This window comes from Siphateles boraxobius, unplaced genomic scaffold (assembly GCF_051911475.1).
Source record: "Siphateles boraxobius isolate OS27281-9 unplaced genomic scaffold, OSU_SipBor_1 8, whole genome shotgun sequence".
Lineage (NCBI taxonomy): Eukaryota > Metazoa > Chordata > Actinopteri > Cypriniformes > Leuciscidae > Siphateles > Siphateles boraxobius.
Window position 1 is genome coordinate 2051586 of NW_027509208.1, and position 6081 is coordinate 2057666.

Here is a 6081-nt window from a genome sequence, read left to right on the forward strand (position 1 = left end):
TAAAGTTTAATGCGTTTTATGAATGATTCTTCCAGTGCCCCTATGAAACCATTGTGGAGGTGGGTGGTCCTACCCCCAGAAACCGAGAATTCTCGGGACAGCAGCATTTGTCCAAATTTCAATCTTAACCGTTCTATTTCATCAGAAACGATCTAAAAACAGGGCTTTAAGTGTAAAATACCGAACTTGTTCATTAACACTCTTATTATTCTGCAATCCAGAATGGCTACACAGCTGGAAGGTTTGTTTGAGCTGCGCCGTCTACAGTACAGGCGTGAAATTGCATTTCCTTCAGCCTGAGGCTTATTCATTACACTTTTGGTGTAAAAGAGGCCTTTACGTTTGCCAAAAATAGAACTTAAGTTTTTAATGTTATTAAAAACAAACATCAAGCCCGCCCAGCCCAGAGGACAGAAAGTGATGCAAAAGTAATGTGGCACATTAACGCAATTAGTTACTTTTTTAGGGAGTAATACAATATTGTAATGCATTACTTTTAAAAGTAATTTTACACAACACTTATTATTATTCTAATAATGTTGTTTGTCAAGTGATCTCATCACAAAACATTTTAGACACTATATTTAGCATTGTGCACAAAGATGTTATCAAGACTTTACTTTACATCCAGTTAATTTGATTGTGATAAAAGGAAGTTACATGGTTACAGACACACACCATGAGGCTGTTTCATGTTTCAGATTACAAAAATATCTGACAGTTAATTGAGATGGCGGAAAACAAAAAAAAACAGTTTTACAGCTCTGCCTGAGGAAACTGCGCTGAAGGGAATGTAACTAGAGGCTGAAATAAGCAGTTCATGCAAATAAAGCCAGATTAGATCTATATTCAACATCAGACATGGGTATCTAAACTCCAAAAGCAGGCCTGCTCTGACCTCACAGACAAGCTGGAAACAACACAACAACACTAGCAACTCCATAAATCAATGGAAACCTTGATGAACTGTGAAGGCGTAATTGTTGCAAAAGTTGCCTCATGCCTCAGCACTTTCTAATTGACTGAACTTATCAACACATCTACCATGCGAACACACACCATTTAAAAGGCTAAATGAATTGGTTTATGGCGACTTTGTCTGTAAACATCCTGTCTTTGCAAAATGAACAAATGAAGGCTTGAGAGCCCAGTCAGCCTTCCCAGTTTGGGATAGCTGAAATATGGCGATCACACACACACTCCTTCTGCAGTCCATCGGAATCGTCTTCCAGACCGCCTCGGAGCAGCTTGTTCAGTGGAAAAGACTCCCAAAAAAGAAACACCTTCTGAATGTGCAACATGCACCATGAAAACCAGACTGGCATAAAAGGAAATTGCACAAACAGAGGAATGAACTAGCAGTTTAGACTAACTCTCCATGACTCGCAGTTATACAAAACTGCTGCTTAATACATGGGAATAACTTTTAAAAAATGTTTTTAAAATTTTAAAAGGTATGACAACTGACCAAATGAAATGCGTCATTTTCAAGTGTATTTTGTTCTAGAAAAACTGTGCTGGTAAATTGCTTTGCACATCAGTATAAATCAATACACTTGGATGACACTGTAGATGAATCATTTGAAAATATTGACAAACCTGTCAAGCAATGGCAAAGCAAAGCATGGCGTCCATTCTCTAATGTGAAGCCAGAATCTCGTAGGGGATCTCAAATGAACAATTCAACCTTTAATACACAAACATGACTCATAGTTCAATAGTTCATTAACAACAACCAATGGAAAATTACATATGCTTACTTAAATACGATATGCATAATTAACCTTTAACATTTTAAATACACCCTCTTGAAGTGGCCCTTATCCCACCACAGCAAATCTAGTGGAAAAGTAAAATTAAATGACTTCACAGATCAATGGAAATTAACTAGTTAGGTCAACAAAAAATATATATATTTTATATTATATTTGATATTTAACTTGGGCTAATAAAACTATCAAAGGGTAAAGAGTGAAAACTTAAAAGCAGACCACTTAGCCAACATGTTTTGTCATGTTTTAGAAATGAAGGTATGTATTAGAATCTTCAATGCAAACATCACAGTTCATTATGTAGTGCTGTTTTCCCTATATAAGCAAAAATTTGAGTCAAAAGAAAGAAAGAAAGAAAGAAAGAAAGAAAGAAAGAAAGAAAGAAAGAAAGAAAGAAAGAAAGAAAGAAAGAACACACTATCTGAGCTAAAATATGAGAGTGGAGAGGGAATAAATAGGTCAATGTCTGTTCCACAGACAGACTTCATACCATCAAATAAATGTCAGACATTACGTGTGGAAAGGCAGGCTGATACATGCTTAATGCAATAGAGCTGACTGACCCAAAAAAAAATTCACCTTCATTTGACCCGCTTATATGCTAAACTACATAATACACAATCTTAAATGTTTATATATTTTAATTTGTAGAATATTTACTGAATAACAAAAAACTGCAGTTTGCTGCTATATAGATATCTATCTATCTATATATCTATCTATCATGTGTATATATATATATATATATATATATATATATATATATATACACACACACACACACACATCAAATATATAACATGCACTTATTTCACATCTGACAACCACTATTATATACAGCAAATTCTATATACAAGCAAAGGCTCACAAGGCATTTTGACTTTAAATTTTAAGGGCTTTAAGGGCTTCTGAAAAAAATAATTATTTGATTTTGGAATAGCCTATAATAAACAGAGGGGATTTAAGGAATACACTTATGTATATAATATTTTATAACAATGTAAATGATCAAATGAAACAAACACGGTCCTTGGTTATGAGGAGTGTTTTACAATGGGCGTGGCCAGGTATGTGACGTCGTGAAACTGCGACAACTATAACTTATAAAATACATATCTAAATAATGTACATATGATAATATGTATGGTGTCGATAAAGTATTATGGTATACAGTTATGGTGCCACACAGTATTACCATGGTACTTTGATATAGCATACCCTAACATAGCCTTTTACTAAATACATATTTTTCCCTGGAACGTCAATAGGCCTACTTCTAAAAATACCACATGTCAAACCATGGGAATGTCACGTACTTATTATTGTTTGCTACATGATACTTTTTTGTGTTACTGTTGTTTTAAAGCACTTGTTTGGGAAAGAGTGTTTACCTTAAGAGTCGATCTCCAGGTGTACTGGCAGGTGTTTAACTTAAGATCTTCATCGCTGGAAAACAACGATGTTTCTGTAAATATCAAAATTTTGCCGCGCTCTTTCTGTTCCCCGTGTTGTGAAGTGAAAGATAAGTAGAAGTAAAAAATGCTTAAAGAGCGTGGCTGAGCGAGAAGTGATTCAGATTAAAAATCACAAAGCGATTCAGACCGTTTGACCAATTGATTGAAAAAAAAGAACCGAATCAAGCGAGTGATTCATTTACAAACGGACACCGATTCGCCAATTCTGCTTCAGACAGAAAATGTCATATTTGCCATATCCTTTCGAGCTCTGAGCTAAAGCACCAGCTTTACATCTAGAATATTTATTTTATTTAGGCTATATGCAGTTTCTCTGACTTGCATTTTTTTTCTTTTAACTTTAGTTGCCATGTTTTAGTTAAGGTTATGCTAGCTGCCCAAAAGTGAAAGATGAGACGCTCAAATCCCACCCGAAGGAGACATCAGCTAGCCACACTAACTATCGGGTCATAGCCTATAATGTAAATTTTAATGTAAATAATTGATCGATTATTCACCTTTATCATAAATTAAATGTTCATGATTGGTTCAGAATCACGCATGAATGAGTAAATATGGCACCCAGTCCTCTAGAACTGACCCTGTGCCAAATATATAAAATCTAAGCAACTTTTTCCCCTTGGGTAAACAGAAGAGGGGTTTACTGTACTTTCACCATAATGCTCTGTCTTATGAAACTATGCTACAGGGACAATTACTGTTGACAATTAAAGTTCAATTACTGCTGAAAAGAGGTAAATAAAACTATAGCTGTTATTTTCTCCATATCTAAAATGGATATGTTTATAGTGTAATGAAGGTTGACACTCTTTTTGCATGTTATATTAACATAAACAGATTTTATTCTTGTATCGCCCAAACCAACTGGATGAAGTAAACATCTATTTTACTAATTTAAATGTGTTGAATGCATTTAAATGGGTCGTATGTTTGCACTGAAATTTATGAATTACACAACAAAATGTTCAAGAATCCTGCGTTAGTTTAATTTAGTAAATTTAGCAATCAACTCAAAAGTTTTTTGTTTTTTTTTAAAGTAACACCAGGTAACTTTTCAACCTTCATAATATATTTCCAAGTCTCTTGTGATGGTACATCGACTTAGGTTGAATGACACGTCTGCCATAGCCTGACGGGGTCTGTAGCGTTTTTAATCGTACTTTTAAACTTCGGGTTTCGGGTAGTAACCGGCGAACAAAGAGAACTACAAAACTCGACTGCTTTACGGCATATACGTCACTTCCACCACCACCCCCACTTCCTTAAAATCGCAGGGCTGTCAAGTGTCACGCATTGAGCCACACATTGTATTTCTCACGTTGAAAAACTATTTGTAATAAATTCAATATGCCGCAGCGCCCAAAACTCTGTCCGCGCCGCTCTCACTGTGGAACAGGCATGAATTCAAGCGCGTCTCCTCTGGTGTTGTTCGTCTGGTGTTGTTAGCCAATCAGAAAATAGCACTATTGTATCTGGGTAACATTTAACGCAACAACCAATGACACCCCGTAGTCTGGGGTGTTTTTTTGTCTGCCTGACTATGTTACGGAAGCTATCCTCCGTTTATCTTCATGAATCAGGTAATGATTATTTGTCTTGACTCAAGCTATAATGCAAATCGATTTGTAAAATTTCCAGATTTATTTATGGTAGCTTGATATTATAATATTGACGATATATGGTTATTATCTACCACTCAAACATTGCATTGAAGTATCATATAGATTCATTAAAACGGTAACCAATAGACTAGGCTACTATAATGACACTGGCTTGTAAACGTGATCATCGCGATCATTTGTCGTTAGAAAAAAAATAAAACCCATGAAATTATATTCATATGACATGCTGAAATATATGCCACTGTACCTGGGATGAAGACATTTCACACGTGACGCAAGCAGAACACCTGCATGTGACCTCCTCCTACAGTGTTCAGGGCTATCATGGTTGTCAACAAATGCACGATGACAGAGTTTACGACAGTAGTAGAGGACAATACTGTTTCCCAACTGTAGGGGGACCCCGAGAGCAAAAGTTACCTGGTGTTACTTTAATATTGAATGTTGAATTTAATCAAGACATATGTTACACATTTTATATTTATTTGTTTATATTCACATAAAAAGTTTACGTAAAAAAGTAAAAAGTAAATGTATTAAAATTGGTCAAAATTGAAATGAAAGTCAGATTAAAGATTTTAGGTTACTCAACAGACTTAACATAAGATTACATAAGCGATGTTAAATGCTTATACATGCATGGCTGTTCACATGCACAAAGAACTGAAAGAGAGAAAGTGATTCAGAGTGATCCTGAGATAAGGAACACACGGCTGTTACATGTGCTGCTGTTATGTTTACAGTTGTTATTCAACTTGTCATTATTGTTCACACATCAGCATGACTGTTATTGACAGTAAATACTATAGGTATCATGCACCACCGCACTGCACCAGGTCCAAACATTTCCACCTCTTGGGCTTCCCATAGTCTCACGTGAGGCTATAACATATTTTGTTGATCCTGGAACAATATTACTATCTGAAAATTTAGTCTTAACCCCATCCCTATACCCATAATTTATAATTTCCCTAAAATCAGTAGGAAATGATAAGTGAATAACACGGATGTAGAAGCATCTAACACCTTGTAAGCCTAACATAACTGTAAACTTGCCCCTCAAATCTGAATGGTCAATTGGAATGTTGCTCCAGGATCCTGGAACATGTTGCACTTGTTGAAATCACGTTCACACACCATTGAAGGGTGGAAAATACATTCAACATTTTTATTTTTATTATGAAATAAATATCCTCAAGATCCTCAAATGAA

General features: G+C 35.4%; 1 long non-coding RNA gene across 1 annotated transcript; it reads right to left on the reverse strand.

Annotated features, from left to right (window-relative positions):
- Positions 1-614: 614 nt before the first annotated feature.
- Positions 615-3377, reverse strand: LOC143729105 (uncharacterized). Its single transcript, XR_013199940.1, has 3 exons — positions 3164-3377; positions 1600-1687; positions 615-1247 (listed from the first exon to the last, which is right to left on the reverse strand). It is a non-coding gene; the product is annotated as an uncharacterized LOC143729105 (long non-coding RNA).
- Between the last annotated feature and the right edge of the window lie 2704 nt (positions 3378-6081).